The sequence below is a fragment of the Somniosus microcephalus genome, chromosome 8, assembly GCF_052327205.1.
Source record: "Somniosus microcephalus isolate GS21.2 chromosome 8, FLI_Smic_1.0, whole genome shotgun sequence".
NCBI lineage: Eukaryota > Metazoa > Chordata > Chondrichthyes > Squaliformes > Somniosidae > Somniosus > Somniosus microcephalus.
In genome coordinates this window covers 259,704,799-259,721,849 of record NC_140994.1, presented here as the reverse complement: position 1 = coordinate 259,721,849, position 17,051 = coordinate 259,704,799, and the positions used below count along the sequence as shown (strand labels likewise).

The window sequence follows — 17,051 nt, the reverse complement described above, 5'->3', positions numbered from 1 at the left end:
TGCTGCTGATTTAGACTGAGAATGAGAATGAGAATTTTAAATTTGAAGCTTTGGGAACTGGACGTCTCTGAGATGAGAATTGTATTCTATAGATACAGGCCTGAGATAAGTGTTAATAGAATGCTCTCAGTCCAAGTAACATTTTCCTTCCACTATCAAATGAGCAAGACCAGGAATGGTAGTGATGAGGAGGCGAAATATTTCCTTTTCGGATGCATGCAGCTAGCTTCAAGCACTCGAGATCAGATATAACCTAATCAGATTCACAGTAAAGCTTTCTCTACGTTTTCCTAGTAACATGCGTCAATTTCAACCTCAGAAGGGCACAAATACCACATTTAAACAACTGCAACAACAGCCGAGTTTTGGCCTCTCTTTGCGCAGTTAGAAATAAATGCTGGATTAGAGGCATGTTTATGCAGCCGGCTCGATCCTGCATCGGTTTATTTATCTTCCTCTTCCTTAATTGCCTGAGATGTTTGGAGACAAATGTAATCCTGCCCAGTAGCTACTTGATATACGAGCCTGGATTCTGCGGCAACTTTTGGAAAAGGCGCTCTGGAGGTTCAACAGCGCTTTGGCTATTTTTGTGGTGAGTTTTAAGGCTGGCGATTGCAATTGAATCCAACAATATCATCAGCTTCTGCATTAGTATCGTGCTTTTGTCTTGTTAATTTTCTCATGGGTCTGATCGGAATTGTGAACCAACGATCCAAATCATTCACAATCCTACCAGTAATGCTTTTCTTCGCAGTCGAAGAGATGTGAGGCACTGAAAATGCTATAAGCGTCACCCAGTCATGCAATTAGAACCGAAGAAAAGCCGCCAGTCAACAAAACATTGGACGGAATTTCCAATTCCTTAAATGTTGTACTTTGAATCAATTTAAACTTATTTTCTAAGAAATATTAATGAAAATGTTTGCTTAATATGATTGATGCAAATTACACTGCTATAATTATGGGTCCATTTGGGTGAAAGTTAATTTCCTATTTAATTACAATATTATTGTTTAGAAGTGGCAAATTGCAAATACAACAATTGTTTAAAACATACCGGTAATTAAAGTCTATAAAGCAACAGTTGGGAATATTTTCCAGTGCAACGGGAAATTTTGATTGCGCAGTATTAAATATAGACGTTCGTTGGAATTATCAGTCAATGAAAGCAGTTCAGCTTTAAGAAATTCTTGTTGCAATTATGGGGAAGGACTCTTTGTGTCGCTGTCTACCAATAAGAAACACACAGGCTGCGAGAGATCCACCTCCTCCTCCATTATTACTAAACACAGAGCAGAAGCAAAGTGCAAGGCAGACGCTGCCTGCGTTTAAACCGTCGAGTCATGTTTAGAAGGACCGCTCAGTTCGAGATTTTACATTTATCAGTTTAAGATCGGCATTTTCACGCAACAGACATCGTATTTGATTGTACAGCGACCAAGATAAGACAAAGACACTGCCGGAAATTTTCGTACGGTTATAAACTGATGCGATCCAGAACAATGGCGAAGGCACTTAGCCACCGGTTGTCTTTAATTGTCCTCATGTGTGCCTGGGGCCTAGTTTTCGGACAAATTCAATACTCGATTCCTGAAGAACTGGAGCGCGGTGCCTTCGTTGGGAATATCGCCGAGGTTTTAGCCCTGAGCATTCGGGAAATGAGAGCTCGCAAATTTAGGCTGGTCTCTGATGACGGAATGCATTTATTGAAGGTAAACATGGAGAGTGGTATTTTAGTTGTGAATGAGAGAATCGACAGGGAAATACTCTGTAGACAAAGCTCGACCTGTTCTGTTTCTTATGATGTAGCGTTAGAAAATCCTTTGGAAATGCATCGCGTTGACGTGGAGATATTGGATGTAAATGATAACTCGCCCAGTTTTACTAAAAACAGATATTATTTTCAAGTCTCTGAGTTAACGGCAGCGGGAGCGCTCTTCGCTCTCGAGAGCGCGCATGATGCAGACGTTGGTACAAATACAGTCAGTACTTATCAGATCAGCACAAACCAGCACTTTGGCCTGAAAATCCATAGCAGAAGCGATGGCAGTAAAATTGCAGAGTTGATATTAGAAAAATCCTTAGACCGCGAGCAACAGTCGACATTTCAACTGACGCTGACGGCCATTGACGGTGGGGTTCCCCACAAATCTGGCACAGCAGAAATCATGATCACTGTACTGGATGTAAATGATAATGCGCCCGTATTCGATCATCAAATATATAGGGTTAACGTGATAGAGAACGCACCTAAAGGTACCTTGGTGGTGACAATAAATGCTGCTGATTTAGACGAAGGATCAAATGGCGAGGTAGAATACTCGATAACTAGCCACGTTTCTCAAAAGGTTCGGGCGTTGTTCAAGTTGGACCCAGAAACTGGACAGATCAGAGTTGAAGGACCACTGGACTTTGAAGAGAAAAAGGTTTACGAAATTGAGGTGCAGGCTGTGGACAATGGTGTACCCGCATTAGGTGGGCGCGCCGAAGTTCTTGTTGGATTAATTGATGTTAATGATAACGTCCCAGAGGTAAAAATGACCTCGACAACCAACAAGGTACGTGAAGATGCTGCTATCGGGACTGTAGTCGCTATAATAAGTGTGATGGATCGCGATTCTGGTGAAAACGGACAAGTACAGTGTCGAGTGCCTGCGAATATCCCGTTTAAACTTCAAAAGTCTTTGAATAACCAGTATAAGTTGATAACAAGCGATGCACTGGATCGCGAAACCACTCCGCTATACAACATTTCTATTTCTGCCAGGGATGCCGGGTCGCCCCCTCTTTCCACAAATAAAGCCATCCATATTTCGGTTTCTGATATAAATGATAATGCTCCACGGTTTACAGAATCGTCATATAATGTGTTCCTGATGGAAAACAATACTCCGGGTGCATCGATATTTGCAGTTACCGCTTTGGATCCTGATTTGGACAAGAATAGCGAGATCTCATATTCGCTTTTGGAGAGTCACATACACGATGCGTCTGGGGACCTTTCTGTTAACTCGGAAAGTGGGCGTATTTACGCGCTGCGCTCTTTTGACTATGAAAAACTGAAGAATTTCCAGATCAAAATTCAAGCTCAAGATGCTGGATCGCCCCCACTGAGCAGCACTGCCACCGTGAATGTTATTATCTTGGACCAAAATGACAATGCTCCGGTCATTGTTTCACCTTTAAAGCGGAACAGTTCAGCGGCGGTGGAGATTGTACCGCAGTCAGCAGATCCAGGATACTTGGTCACCAAGATAATTGCTACAGATGCAGATTCCGGACAGAACGCACGACTTTCCTACCGGCTAATAGAAGCTACAGATCGCAGCATTTTTAGTGTGGGACCTCTCTCTGGAGAAATCAGAACAACTCCAAGCTTTAGAGACCAAGATGCCCTAACACAGAAACTTGTAATTTTGGTGAAGGATAATGGGCAGCCGAGCCTCTCCAGTACGGTCACAGTTCTCCTTTCAATCCAAGCTAACGTTACTGAAAATTTCTCTGAGCGAAGAAACAAGCCTAGAAATCCTGAATTATTTTCAGATTTAAATTTGATGTTAATCATAGCTTTAGGGTCAACTTCCTGTGTATTTCTATTAATAATACTTTTTCTGGTCACCCTGAAGTGTGAACAAGACAGAAATATTTACGGTTACACGTCCAGATTCTGTTGCTGCAGACAGAGGAGTTCAGCTGATACCTTTAATCGGAGGCCCGTGCCAAAAGCAACTTTAAATTACACCGACGCTGGTCAGACGCTCCCTATTCGGGAATCGTATAATTACACTGTTTGTCTCTCTCCCGAATCGTCTAAGAGTGATTTCCTGTTTTTAAAACCGTGCCATCCGACCTTGCCTCTCGATGATATCAACGTTCGTGACACAGGCAGCTAATTTAGGTAGAACATTTGTACTGCAATTGATGTGCTTTCACTTTTACGAGTCGCGTGTTTATATATGTACACACACACTCACAGCGAAAGAGAGAGGGAGTTAGATATATCGATTTGCAGATGAATGGCACAGCTTAGCTATTTGTATGGAGTGACAAATCTATTAGAGATGCCTTCTCTTAATGCCATTTTATGGAAAGTTACTAACTTTAGAATAGATACTGAGTTATTTAGATATTTAATCTGTTCAGTTGAACTACGGAAAAGTTGATATCGACACCTTTTAAAATCACCGTGAGAGAAACAGTTCTTCTATGGAGCAGTGATATTTATTTTGCAGAGTATTTGTGCTACTTTGATATCGTTGCTTTCGCTGTTGCTTGTGTGAAACGTTTGAAATTTTTTAAATCAAATATCCTCCCCTTAAAACATTGCGCTATCTTTCTAATGTTAAATATATTGAGCTGGCTTGGAATCTTTCGAGAGAAAGAGCAGATCGTTGGTTATATAAAATAGGGATTAAATTCGAAGAGAGACGAGAATATTTATATTGCTTCAGGGGATGTGGGCGTCACAGGCATGGCAGGACCCTATTTTCTGTCGTTGGGAAAATGCTGGAGTCCTTCATTAAGGAAGCAGTAGCAGGGCATTTGGAAAATCATACTTCAGTCAAGCAGAGTCAGCATTGGTTTATGAAACTTGCTGGAGTTCTTTGAGGAGGTAACGAGCAGGCTGGATAAAGGTGACCCAGTGGATGTGGTGTATTTGGATTTCCAGAAGTCATTCGATAAGGTGCCACATAAAAGGTTACTGCATAAGATAAGAGCTCACGTAATTGGGGGTAATATATTAGCATGGATAGAGAATTGGCTAACTAACAAAAAGCAGAGAGTTGGGATAAATGGGTCATTTTCTGGTTGGCAAACGGTAACTAGGGGGTGCCACAGGGATTGGTGCTGGGGCCTCAACTATTTACAATCTACATTAATGACTTGGATGAAGGGACCGAGTGTAATGTAGCCAAGTTTGCAGAGGATACAAAGATGGGTAGGAAAGCAAGTTGTGCAGAGGACTCAAATAACCTGCAAAGGGATATAGACAGGCTAAGTGAGTGGGCAAACATTTGGCAGATGGAGTATAATGTGGGAGAGTGCGAGGTTGTACACTTTGGAAGGAAAAATAAAAAAACTAATTATTATTTAAATGGAGAGAGATTACAAAATGCTACATTTTAGAGGGATCTGGGGTTTTTTGTGCATGAAACACAAAAGGTTAGCATGCAGGTACAACAAGTAATCAAAAAGGCAAATGGAATGTTGGCCTTTATTTCAAAGGGTTTGAAGTATAAAAGCAGGGAAGTCATGCCATAACTGTAAGGGTATTGTTGAGACCACACCATGAGTACTCCGTATAGTTTTGGTCTCCTTATTTAAAGAAGGTTATACTTGCATTGGGGCAGTTCAGAGACGATTCACTAGGTTATTTCCAGAGATGAGGGGGTTGACATATGAGGAAAGTTTGAGCAGGCTGGGCCGATACTCTTTGGAATTTAGAAACATAGAAACATAGAAACATAGAGATAGGAACAGGAGTAGGCCATTCGGCCCTTCGAGCCTGCTCCGCCATTCAATGAGATCATGGCTGATCTTCGTCTGAGATCATAGCTGATCTTATCAGTTCAGTACCCCGTCCCCGCCTTTTCTCCGTAACCCTTAATCCCCTTAGCCTTCAGAAATATATCCAATTCTCTCTTGAAAATATTTATTGAATTAGCCTTCACAGCCCTCTGTGGCAGGGAATTCCACAGGCTCACCACTCTTTGAGTGAAGAAATTCTTCCTCATCTCTGTTTTAAATGATTTGCCCGCTATTTTTAGACTGTGGCCCCTGGTTCTGTGCTCCCCGGCCATTGGAAACATTCTCTCTGAATTCAGCCTGTCCAGGCCTGCCATAATTTTATATGTTTCGATGAGATCCCCTCTCAATCTTCTAAACTCCAGTGAGTACAAGCCCAAACTATTTAATCTCTCTTCGTAGGTCATTCCTGCCATTCCAGGTATCAGCCTGGTGAATCGCCGTTGCACTCTTTCCATGGCAAGAACATCCTTCCGCAGATGGGGCGACCAAAACTGTACACAATACTCCAGATGCGGTCTCACCAGCACCTTGTACAGCTGTAGTAAGGTATCCCTATTCCTATACTCGAACCCCCTTGATATGAAGGCCAACATACCATTTGCCTTCTTAATCGCCTGTTGCACCTGCATGCTCTCCTTCAGTGACTGGTGCACAAGAACACCCAGGTCCCTCTGCACTTCCCCATCTCCCAATCTATTGCCATTTAGATAATAATCTACCCTCCTGTTTGAATGAGAGGTGATCTTATTGAAACATATAAGATACTGAGGGGGCACAACACGGTACATGCAGAGAGGATGTTTCCCCTCGTGGGGAAATCTAGAACGTGGGGGCACAGTTTTAGAATAAAGGGTCGCCCTTTTTCAACTGAGATGAGGAGGAATTTCTTCTCTCAGAGGTCGTAAATCTGTGGAATTCTCTGCCCCAAAGAGCTGTGGAGACTGGGTCATTAAATACATTGAAGATGAAGATAGACACATTTTTGCAAGATAAGGGAGGGAAAGGTTATGTGGAGTGGGTGGGGAACTGTCTTTGAGCCCAAGATCAGCCATGATCTTATTGAATGGCGGAGCAGGCTCGAGGGGCCAAGTGGTCTATTCCTGCTCCTATGTATGTTCTTATGCTCTTCCCTAGCCCCCTTGCCCGCGTTTTTTAAAAATTCATTCTGAGCATCTGATCACCAACAATAAGATCAGCAGTTATTGCCGATTCCTAGCAGCCCATGATACAGTGGTGGTGAGCCTTATTCTTGACCCGCTGTAGTCCATGGGGTGAAGGTACTTCCCCGGGGCTGTTAGGTAGTTAGTTCCAAAATTTTGACCCAGCGACCATGAAGGAAGTGCGATTAATTTCGAAGTCGGGATGGTAGGTGACTTGGACGGGTATTTGGACGTAATGGCGTTCCCATGCGCCTGCTGCTCCTGTTGCTCTAGGTCGTGGACGTCGAAGTTTTGGGAGGTGCTGACGACGTAGCAAGGGCGAGTTGCTGCAGTGCAACCTGTAGATAGTATACAGTGCAGCCATTGTGTGCCGGGGGTGGAGGGAGTGGGAGCGGGTATGAAGAGTGAACCACATTACTGGTATTGAGTCACATGTAGGGCAGGCTGGTACGGGCAACAATTTATTTTTCCTGAAAAACATTACTGAGCCAGTTGGACTTTCGCCATATTCCAACAGCTTTCACCCAATGCTTGTTGTAGCAATCAGCATGCCAAACTGAGCAGAGGTATTTGTTTTCGGATGGAATGCGTGTTAGGCAGACGTTTTCTCACGAACTATTGTGCACACACAGTTCGACAGATATACACACAATCCTCCTGTAGATATTTTCTGGAAAATGTATTGAATCATTTTTCGAGTATGCTTTGACAGCCGTATGCCACTTTATCTCGTCAGTAATAGAATCCGCATAATCCACTATATGCACCTCCACAGTGCCATTACAGAACATAATGGGAATATATCAGCACTGACACTGTCCTGCCAAGTTTATCTTTACGTAATAAAAGTCGAAATTTAAGTTTAAAGAGACCAGCTCAAGCAAGGCCACAAATAACATTGCTTTTTAACTTTAATGTCTCTAGAAACCCTTGGACGTAGAGTAACGAGAAGGATCTCTGTACTTAAAACAGCATTTCATCTTAACTGTTTAGCAATTTATTAATATAAATGATAACACAGCAATATTCACGTGTATTGAAATAGTGCAGAAGAGAACAATTATCCTTTTATCCTGTTACTTCTATTGGTCGTCTTCTGCTTTAAACAGATAGAATCTTGACTCCCTAGTCCTGTGATTCTGTCGTGGGCAAATAAAGTGAAGTTTGTTGTGCGTTCATTTTCGTATCAAGCTACGTTGAAAACAGCCTTCATTTAATAATCAACCACTTGAAGGTTAACCGGTCAAGTTCAGGACCACGACCCATCGGTCCATAAATTCAACACTAATGTTGCCGTGAGAGCTGTAGGCTTGTATGCCAATTGCTATGCTTCTTTTATCAGGTCACGTTCGCCCAAAATTATGTTATCTGTGCATGTTACGCGCATGTAGTTATCGTGATCTGGTCAGGGGAATTTTAACAGAATGTTTAGCAGTCATTTGATATGTGAACAGAAAAGTTAAATGAAGTAAATATAAATGTCGACATACTTGGATCAGTCTATTAACCTGCTCTCCTTCTTTTCGTTTTCGCTCATAAATCCAAGGATGGGTGTGTCAACATACATTTGAAACTAGTTGAAAAGGAATGTGTCATATAAACATAAAGTTATAGAACGATACAGCACAAAGGAAGACCATTCTGCCCATCCTGCCTGTACCAGCTCCACTCCCCTGCTATGCCCAACAGCCTTATTACATTTCCTCAATCAAATATTTATCCAATTCCCTTTTGAAAGTTATTATTGACTCTGCTTCCACCACGCTTTCAGGCAGTCAGTTCCGCATCGTAACAACTCGTGGTGTAACACAAACACTTTCCTCATATAGCCTCGGGTTCTTTTACCAATTACCTGAAATCTGTGTCCTCTGGCTATGGTCCCAACTGAAACTGGGACAATTTCTTCTCATTTGCTCTATCATAACCCTGCATTATTCTGGACACCTCTATCTAATAGCTATCTATCTAATATCCCCGTAACGTTGTCTGCTCTAAGAAGAACAACCCTAGTTTCTCTAATCTCTCAAGATAACTGAAGTATTTCATCCCTGGTACCATTATAAAATCATAGAATCATAGCATAGTACAGCACCGAAGAAGGTCATTCGCCCATCGTACCTACACCAGCTCTTTCGAAGAGCAACCCAGTTAGTTCCAAACCCCAGCTCTTTCCCCATATCCCTGAAATGTCATTCCTTCAAGAATCTAATGTTTGGGAAGTAGGTTTCACTTGCACTTTGCATTTACTTGTTTTTTTTTAATAAAGGTGCTGCCGTCTGACTGGTGTTCGTGCCTTTTTTTTCCTTCTATTCAATGAGAACGGGGATATTTCACACCGACGTGACCTGCTTCGCGCATGCTGTTTGTGGCGGCGTCCTTTATTATAACTGTATTCGCGCCTGTTGCATGGCGCAAACTTTAATTCTGTGATTATTTCAATGCAATCACCTTCAGCCGAAGTGCGAAGCTCTCTCACCACGAGCGCTGACTGACGTTTTTATTGACATTTGAAATTCTCTTATCTTTTAACTAAATAAAGAGCAAACTTAATTTTACGTTGCATCTTCGTAATTTTGAGAGATATATGATAATAATTGATTGCCCGAATTCTACGATTAAACTTAATTTTGCTACTGCAGGAGAACATTTTTTTAAACCTGTTCGTGAAAAAAGCGTTATTTGATGAAGAAAACGTTAAATATGTCCTTATTGTTGAAAATAATCAGTACTCTGTGACCTTTGTTGCCCACATGCAAACTTATTTACAGCGTGGAGTTTGGTAGCTTACCAGCTGTTTGATACTTGATAACGGTTTTGAAAATTACTGAATGTTTAACCGTGCCCTTTCTTTTCAAAATTGAGAAGAAGAACGTAACGTCTCATAATTTTTCACTCAGCCTCATGGCGTTTATTATTACAATAACATTTGAACAGTTGAAAAGGCATTTGATTTTGGATTTTCTTGCATAGGATTAGCAATGTTGTTCTCGAAACGTAGAAAGCATTACGTCTCCCTCATTTCCAGCAGAGGGCAGCTCAGTCTGCATAGCTCATGATCGTTTCTCAGTTCTTGTCCTCAATGTGCTGAGGGTAAAATGTTGCCACTGCCTAATAAGTAACGCTTCCAGTCAAAATAATGCGTTCCTACATTACACACACCCAGCTGAAGTATAGAATAGATAGCTGCAGAGTTATTTCCGTTCAAGCCGCGAACCGGGCCTTTGCAAAAACAAAATTTGAAAGTAAGGCGTTCCTGTTGCTCTTCTGATGGAACCTGCAAAAGCTGTCCATCCACCAAGACCATGCATAATTTACATTTGAAATGTTGTTCGGGCATACCAGCAATTTTGATATAAATGTGTCATGTATTAATATAAAAAGAGACGGAAAGATATATTTTGCATTCAAAGTACCAACATTCCGAATCACATTTTCTCCATACATAGGACATAATAAGACATGTCCCGCAGCAGAGATCAGTTCCTTCTGTACGCTTGGAATTCAACAATGCCATCCGGTAACATGGTAGAAGGATATAACATGTGAATGTCTATTAAACGAGAGAGGACACTTCCAGATTGATTTGAAAAATGTTTTTTGAAAACTTTATATCTAACAAACATTAAGAGTAAATGTTCATAAACACATGTCTGACCGGGGTCTGTGTGGGGAAAGGTGTATTTACTTTGACTTTCTAGCAGTCCAATAATTGTTATTTACTTACATTAAACTGCACATATCTAATCTAATACACATATTTCCTTAAATAAATAACAATATAAAAATATGATTAACAAATACATGTCCGGGATTTTTATTGAACACTTTTAAATATAATACTGCATCATAAATAATTTAAGAAACAAGGCCGCTTTAAGAAAAGGAGGGTGCAGTTATTGGTTGAGGCTCTTTGTGTCGCTGTCTACCAATAAGAAGCAGAGAGGCTGTGAGAGATCTACACCCACCCTCTTCATCAAATCCACACAAGAATCGAAGGAAAGGGACAGAGTGCCTGCGTTTATGCGGTACAGCCGTATTTAGAAGGATCGCTCAGGCCGCGCTTGAGCATTTCTGTGTTTAATATCGGCATTACAGGGAAGAAATTACGAATTTTGTGGTGAGATAACGCGGGGATTGAAACGATTGTCAGAAATCCTGATATAGGTAGAATAAAATCCAGAGTAATGGCGTGTGCACTCGGCAGCGGGGCGTATTTCATGTTCCTGCTTTGTGTCTCGGACCTGGTTTTCGGAGAGATTCGCTACTCTATTCCCGAGGAACTGGAGATTGGTGCCTTTGTGGGAAACATCGCAGAAGATTTAAGGATAAGCGTTGGGGAATTAACAGCTCGGAAGTTTCAGCTCCTCCCTCATGACGGAAAACAATATTTCGACGTAAATGTGGACAATGGGATTTTACTTGTGAATGATAGAATCGACAGGGAACAGCTTTGTATGGAAAGCTCTACATGTTCCATATCTTTGGAACTAGCGGTCGAAAATCCTTTCGAAGTGTTTCCTATTAATGTGGAGATATTAGATGTAAATGACAACTCACCAATTTTCCCGAAAAATAGGTTGTCATTGCAGGTCGCTGAGTCAGTTGCACCAGGAGCGCGCTTTTCTCTCGAGAGCGCGCACGACCCGGACGTGGGTACAAACACTATCAGCACCTATCACATTAATTCAAATGAAAATTTCGGCCTCAAAATGCGGAAAAGGAACGATGGTAAAAAATACGCTGTATTGTTGTTGGAGAAAAGCTTAGACCGCGAACAACAATCATCCTTTGAACTGATATTGACAGCCGTTGATGGTGGGATCCCGCACAGGACTGGCACAGCTCAGATTATCATTACTGTAACAGACGTCAATGATAATGCGCCTGTTTTCGATCATGAAATATACAGGACCAGTGTGTTAGAAAACGCAGGCAAGGGTACCTTGGTGATGAAACTCACCGCAACTGATTTAGACGAAGGTATAAACGCTGAGTTCAATTATTCATTCAGCAATTATGTATCGCAAAGTGTGCGGCAGTTGTTCAATTTGGACTTGAAAACGGGAGAGATCAGAGTTCAAGGTTTACTGGATTATGAAAAATCAGACGTGTATGAGCTTGAGGTACAGGCTGTGGACAGCGCTCCAAACGCGGGACATTCCAACGTTCTGGTCACTATAATTGACGTGAATGATAACGCCCCCGAGATAAAGCTGACCTCAGTAACCAAAATGGTGCCAGAGGATGCAACACCAGGTACTCTGATCGCTGTAATCAATGTAACGGATCGAGATTCCGGGGAAAACGGGCACGTTCGATGTCAGATTCCAAACAATGTGCCATTTAAACTCCAAACGACTGTGAGGAATAACTACAAGTTGGTAACGTCTGATGTCCTGGATCGTGAAATTACTTCACAGTACAATATATCCATTTCAGCTTGGGATTCTGGGACACCCGCTCTTTCCACGAATGAGACCGTCGTCTTTTCTGTCTCTGATATAAATGACAATGTCCCGCGGTTTACACAGTCATCATATAATGTTTACTTGATGGAGAACAGTAATCCTGGTGAGTCTATTTTTTCTGTTACCGCTCTGGATCCTGATTTGGACCAGAATGGAGACATCTCCTATTCTATTCTGGAGAATCAGATACAAGGCGTGCCTGCGCCTGCTTACTTTACTATTAACTCGAAAAGTGGGAGCATTTACGCGCTGCGCTCCTTTGACTATGAACAAATTAAGAATTTCCAGGTCAAAGTTCAAGCTCAGGATGCTGGATATCCGCCACTGAGCAGCACTGCTATGGTGAGCATTGTTATATTAGATCAAAATGACAATGCTCCGCTTATTATTTCACCATTAACGTGGAACAGTTCAGCGGCAGTGGAGATTGTGCCGCACTCAACGTATCCTGGATACTTGGTCACCAGGGTATTGGCTAATGATGCAGATTCTGGTCAAAACGCACGGCTTACCTACGAACTGATTGAGACCACTGATCGAAGCCTCTTCACTGTGGGTCTTCACTCTGGAGAAATCAGAACAACCCGAAGCTTTTCGGAACAAGACGCCACCACACAAAGAGTGGTGGTCTTGGTGAAGGACAATGGACAACCGAATCTGTCAAGCACGATCACAATGCTCTTTTCAGTTCCTGCGAACATTACTAAAAACCCATCTGAACATATCGACCATCCCAGGCAGGCTAAATATTTCTCGGATCCAAATATATATTTAATAATAATTTTTGGATCAACGAGCTTTTTATTTCTGATAACCATCCTTATGCTGGTCGCCCTTAAGCGTACACAAGACCGAAATAACGTGCGTTACCACAGCCCTGCAATTTACTGTTGTTGCAGGCAGAGGGATTCTAATGATGTCTTTAGTCGGAGATCTGCACCGAACCAATCTTTAAATTATTATGGAGCTGGTCAGACGCTCCCTGTTCCCGACACTTATCGTTACACGGTTTGCTTATCGCCGGAATCATCCAGGAGTGATTTTTTGTTTCTGAAGGCTTGCCATCCTACGTTACCTATGAGTGATATTAGTGTAGATGACACCGGTGTGAGGAATTAATTTGGACAGGAAACTTTTAATGCGAATGATGGGTAATGTGCTTCCCAGAGGAACTGATATTTTTCTCATTCGTGTCAAGAGTGAGTTTCTTGTATGTTAATCATTCACCTCAGCAGATGAGGCATACCGTGATGAAAATTATAGCGATGTCTGCAAATTTGTTCCCATTGTTATTTCCTGCGTAATACCTACTTTACTATACCTTGAAGAACTTACCGGTTTCCAGGTCCTCAGGGGAGTTCAACCAGAACCAAGGGCACCACCTCGGCTCAGCTGTACAGGGGGAGGGGAGGAGGTAAATCGGGAAGACAACAGTGGAAGGGGATTCGATAGTTAGGGGAACAGACGCGATTCCAGGATGGTATGTTGCCTCCCTCGTGCCAGGTCAAGGATATCACTGCACGGCTTCAGAACATTCTGAGGCGGGGGTGGGGGGGTGGGGGGTGGAGTGTGATCAGAGGTTGTGCTCCATATCGGTACCAATGACATAGGTAAACAAAGGATGAGGTGCTGCAGCCAGATTTTAGGGACCTAGGAAAGAGATTATAAAGTAGGACACCAAATGTAGTAATCTCCGGATTACTCCCTGTGCCAAGAGCTAGTGAGTATAGAAATTGGAGGATAGAAGAGATGATTGTGTGGCGGGAGAGATGGAGCAGGAGGGTGGGCTTCAAATTCCTGGGATATGGGGAGCGGTTCTGGGGGAGGTGGAACCTGTACAGGCCAGACGTGTTGCCCCTCAAGAGAGCCGGAACAAATATCCTCGTGGGGATGCGGGGGTTGGGTGGGGGAAAGGTCTGTTTGCTACTTTTGTTGGGGAAGGTTTAAACTAATTTGGCAAGGGGGTGGGCACCAGGATGTAGCATTAGAAAGAAGAAACATAGTGTTCAAAGGATGGTGTGAGAATAATAGCACTAGAGTAAGAAATAGTGAGGTATTAGGTGGGGTCAGGCTTAGAGAACATAGAAGAAGATCTAATACAGGTTTACAGTGCATGTTAAACGCACGAAGCAGGGTAAATGAGGTTGGTGAGCTGCAGGTGCAAATAACCACGTGGGAATATGGTGTTGTGGTGATTACAGAGACCTGGCTTAAAAAAGGGCAGGATTGCATTAAAAAAATCCTGGGTATAAGGTGTTCAGGAAAGATAGTGGAGGAAAGAAAGGAGGTGGGTGGCAGTATTGGTTAAGGAGAATGTTACAGTGCTGGAACGAGAGGATGTCTTGGAGGCCTCAAGTTCTGAACCTATTTGGTTAGAGTTAAGAAATAATAGTGGTGCCATTACACTACTAGGTGTATTCTATAGGCCAGCAACTAGTGGGTAAGATATAGAGGAGCAAATTTGCCAGGAAATTCGAGAGAGGTGCAAGAACTATAGAGTAGTAATAATAGGGGACTCCAATTAACCGAATATAGACTGGGTAGTAATAGTGTAAATGACAGAGATGGGGAAGACATTATCAAGTGTGTTCAGGAGATCTTTCTTGCTCAGTGGGTTTCTGGCCCAACGAGGAAGGAGACATTGGTAAAACTGGTGCTAGGGAATGAGGTGGGTCAAGTGGAGCATGTGTCAGCAGGGGAACATTTAGGGAACAATGATCATAATATCATAAGGTTTAGATTATCTATGGAAAAGGGCAGGGAGCAATCTAGAATAAACATTTCAGTGCGTTGAAAACGGATCTGGCTCGGGTAAAATGGAATCAAAGATGACCAGGCAAAAGTGCAATCAAACAATGGGCTGCATTTAAAGGTGAGCTGGTTTGGGTACAGACAATGTACATTCTCACAAGGGGGAATGGTCGGGAAACGGGATGATGAAACAGATAGAGAGTAAGATAAAGCAGAAAAGGAGTGCCTATGACAGATGTCAGGTTGAGAATACAATGAGAATCAGGCTGAATGCAGACATTTCAGAGGGAAAGTGAAAAAGAAAATAAGAGGTGCAATGAGAGAGTATGAGAATAGATTCGCAGCTAACATAAAAGGGAATTTAAAATTCTTCTACAGGTATATAAATAATAACCGGGTAGTAAGAGCACGGGTGGGACCGATTAGGGGCCAAAAACGTGACCTACGCATGAAGGCACTGGGCTTGGTTAAGGTACTAAATGAATACTTTGCATCTGTCTTCACAAAGGAAGAAGATGCTGCCAAATACATAGTGAACGAGGACGTAGTGGAGATATTGGATCAGATAAAAATGGATAAAGAGGAGGTATTAGAAAGGCTGGCTGTACTTAAAGTTGATAAGTCATCAGCATCAGATGGGATTCATCCTAGGATACTGAGGGAGGTTAAGGAGGTAATCGTGTAGGTACTAGCCATAATATTCCAATCCTCCAGGGGTGTTGCCAAATAACTGGAGAATTGTAAAAGTTACACCCTTGTTTAAAAATGTGTGTAAGGATAAACCCAGCAACTACAGGCCAGTCAGTTTAACCTTGGTAGTGGGGAAGCTTTTAGAAACGATAATCAGGGACAAAAATAACAGTCACTTGGATAAGCGTGCAATAAGTAAGGAAAGCCAGCATTAATTTGTTAAAGACAAGTCGTGTTTAACTAACTTGATTGAGTTCTTTGATGAGGTAACAGAGAGGGTTGATGAGGGCAATGCGATTGACGTGGAGTACATGGACTTCCAAAAGGCTTTTGATAAAGTGTGGCATAGTAGGCTTGTCAGCAAAGTTGAAGCCCTTGTATTAAAAGGGACAGTGGCAGAATGGATATGAAATTGGCTAAGTGAGAAGAAACAGAGAGTAGTGGTGAACGATTGATTTTCGGAATGGAGGAAGGTGGTGTTCCCCAGGGGCCGGTACGAGGACCACTGCTTTCACGGAAATGTATTAATGACTTGGGCTTGGATGTACAGGGCACAATTTCCAAATTTACAGATGACATATCATTTGGACGTATAGTGAACAATGAAGAAGACAGTGGTAAAATTTAAGAAGACATAGAGAGGCTTGGGAAATGGGCAGACACGTGGCAGGTTAAATTTAACGCAGAAAAATGTGAATTGATGCATTTTGGTAGGAAGGACGAGGAGAGGCAATATAAAGGAAAGGGTAGAGTCCAAAAGGGGGTGCATGAACAGTGAGACCTGGGGGTATATGTGCACAAATCGTTGAAGGTGGCAGGGCAAGTTTAGATTGTGGTTATAAAAGCATACGGTATATAGAGACATACAATACAAAAACAAGGAAGTTATGATGAATGTTTATAAAACACTGGTTCGGCCTCAACTGGAGTATTGTGTCCCATTCTGGGTACTGCACTTTAGGAAGGATGCGAAGGCCTTAGAGATGGTGCAGAACATATTTACGACAATGATTCCAGGGATGAGGGACTTCAGTCACTTGGATAGACTAGAGAAGCTGGGTTTTCTCCTGAAAGCAGTGAAGGTTGAGAGGAGAATTGATAGAGGTATTAAAATCATGAGGGGTCTAGATAGAATAGACAGAGGGGCGTGAATCTTTTGAATTCTCTTCCCCAGAGAGCTGTGGAGGCTGGGTCATTGAATATATTTAAGGTGGGGATAGACAGATTTTTGAACGGTAAGGGAGTCAAGGATTACGGGGAGTGGGCAGGGAAGTGGAGTTGAGGCCATGATCAGATCAGCCGGGCAGGCTCGAGGGGCCAAATGACCTACTCCTGCTCCTACGCCTTATGTTCTTATGTTCTTATGAAACTGTTCCCATTGGCGGAAGGGTCGAGAACCAGAGGACACAGATTTATGATGATTGACAAAAGAACCAAAGGCGACAGGAGGAAA

The 17,051-nt window shown here is 42.4% G+C and overlaps 2 pseudogenes; both read left to right on the top strand.

Moving 5' to 3' along the window:
• Window positions 1–1,262: 1,262 nt before the first annotated feature.
• LOC147114314 (protocadherin alpha-C2 pseudogene) lies at window positions 1,263–8,969 on the top strand (annotated as a pseudogene).
• Window positions 8,970–10,873: 1,904 nt separating this feature from the next.
• LOC147114313 (protocadherin alpha-C2 pseudogene) lies at window positions 10,874–13,276 on the top strand (annotated as a pseudogene).
• Window positions 13,277–17,051: the final 3,775 nt, after the last annotated feature.